The sequence below is a fragment of the Condylura cristata genome, unplaced genomic scaffold (assembly GCF_000260355.1).
Source record: "Condylura cristata isolate star-nosed mole 26May11 unplaced genomic scaffold, ConCri1.0 scaffold00063, whole genome shotgun sequence".
In the NCBI taxonomy this organism is placed as follows: domain Eukaryota; kingdom Metazoa; phylum Chordata; class Mammalia; order Eulipotyphla; family Talpidae; genus Condylura; species Condylura cristata.
Genome location: NW_004567164.1, coordinates 41,884 through 44,264, shown reverse-complemented (window position 1 = coordinate 44,264; position 2,381 = coordinate 41,884). Strand labels below are relative to the sequence as shown.

General features: G+C 50.8%; 1 pseudogene; it reads right to left on the bottom strand.

Moving 5' to 3' along the window:
• Positions 1-705: 705 nt before the first annotated feature.
• LOC105854591 lies at positions 706-2,159 on the bottom strand (annotated as a pseudogene).
• Between the last annotated feature and the right edge of the window lie 222 nt (positions 2,160-2,381).

Below are 2,381 nucleotides of genomic sequence, written 5' to 3'. Positions count from 1 at the left end.
TAGTCTGCCTGTCCTGCTCCTGTCTCTGTGTCTGATGAATCCTCATACCACCTCTGCACCTCTGGTGTATACCCCAGTTCTGTATGCATAAATAAATAAATCTCAAAAAAATAAAAAAGTCATTGGTATGTGAATTGTTAAAGCAGTGCATCTATAAATTGCCCTGGCAATATGGCCAAACTAATGATGTTAATTCTTTTAGCCCATGAACACAGGATCTCTCTCTCTCTTCCTTTGTGACTATTATTTCTCTTAATAGAGCCTTGTGGTTTTCATCTCCTTCATCAAGTTTATTCCTTTGTATTTCATCCTTGTGGTGTGGCTGTCAATGGAACTGTCTCCTCATTTCCTTGTCTGGTACATTGTTTGAATATAGAAATGCCACTTATCTTTATTTAATTTTGCATCTGCCTCATTGCCATATGCATTATTTCTAGAGGTTTTTAAATAGTCTTTTGGTTTATCTGAGTATAGTAACATCATCTGTGAATAGTGAGGTTTTTTTTCCCAGTTTGCATTTTTAAAAATAATACTTAGATACGATCCATTTATTCCATGTTTGGGAAGAATATTTATGAGCACCCTTTCAGCATCTGCGAGGTAATCATGTGTGTTTCTCCCTCTCCCCCAGAGCTGATGACAAGTTCTTGCTATAAATGCTGAAGAACACAGACACTGGAACGGCTGCCAGGCCCTTGTTTTTGATCATCCACTTGACGAAGCATCTGTCACAGGGCTCATCCCCAGCACCAGGCAGGTTGGGCATCCTCTTCTGAGATGTCTGTGACCAGGAAGTAGATCGCGGCAGTGCTGGATGGTCCTCAGGAGCTGCACAAAGTAGCTGCTGGGCTGGCCGAAGTGCTGCTGCCCCCGCTCGAAGTTCAGGGCCACTGCGGCCTGGGCCTGCGTGGGGCAGTGATAGCTTGAGTTGTGGTGAATGGTACGCAGGTGCTTCATGAGGTTATCTGGACCCAGGACCCAGCCCACCCGTGGTGGTAAATGTCTTGCCAATGTTGCCAGTGGTCAGGGTGCGTTCCCACATGCCAGGGAGGCTGGTGCCCATCATCAAACACCAGCCACTGATAGACCTCACACACACCCTGTCGTGCTGCTGGCACAGGTTGGCCACCAGCTCCAGGTCTGCCCTGGAGTACACCTTTCCCAAGGGCTTGTTGGGATGTTGAGAATTAGGACTTTGGTGCGAGGTGAGAACTTGCTGGCCATCTCTGCGGGGTCCAGTCGCCAATTGCTGCTGCTCTCCAGCTTCCCATCCTCAGTGGGGCTCGGCCTCAGGGACACAAACATGGGGAGACCCCCTGCCATCAAGGTCATGGGTTCATAGCAGTCGAAAAAAGGCTCAATGATGATGACCTTGTCTCCTTCATCCACCAAAGCCTGGAAGGTTGTGAACAGGGCCCCATAGGCACCCACGGTCACCAGCACTTTCCTGAGCGGGTTTATCTCCTGGCCTAGCAGCTTCCCAAAGACACTTGCCAGGATCTTTGTCAGTGGTGATTAACCAAAAGCCTTGGTGTACTGGTTGAGCCTGAAGTCCCCGCTGACAGTGTGCTGAAAGGCTTCCACTGCGAAGTCTGGGGATGGGAAGTCAGGGAAGCCCTGGCCCAACTTCACAACATGGTATTCAGCAGTCAGTCTGCTGTACTCCACCCACATTTCTCTTCATCCATCAGCAGTAATGGACAGTGAAACTGATCATCTGGGGCTGGCCTTGGGCTGGCTTGTTACATCACCTCCTCTGATCTCCAAAGCCCACTCTGCACTTCCAGCCTTTTCCCCACTGGGTGTTCAGCCTGGCCCAGCCTAACCATCTGCAAGTCATTCCCCCCCCCACCAGCCCCCCCACATCCATTCCCACAGGCTCAACTTTCACTGCCAACTAAAGACACAGGCTCTTCATCCAGGAGTCCAAGGTTGGGGACCCCCCCCTCAGGCTGAAGGAAGGAGGGGGTGCTGCTCAGCCTGAAGGTGGGTGCCTGGTCTGGACCAGCCACGGTCACGTGTGGCAGAGTCGCCATCTGCGGGTAAGACGGCAGCAATGCAAGCCAAGCAGCTCCCAGATCCCCGAATGGGGTGTCCCAAGTTCCTGCTGAAATCCCCTGTGAGTGGTGCCTGAGGCCTCAACTCCTCACTGTGACCCCAGGAGTGGAGGTCCAGGGCTCCTGCACGAGGTCTCCAGCCAGAACCAAGGTGACTGCAGCCTCTTCTGTTTGACGCCACTGGAGGCCACAATCTCCAACACATTTTTACTTAGGAGTGAAAACTTAACATGGGTCTGGCAGGACATGACATTAAAAGTCCATTTAGTGAGAACTGAGAAGACTTGAGCAGCTCAGAGTCAGATTTTTAAGGAATAGGCTGCG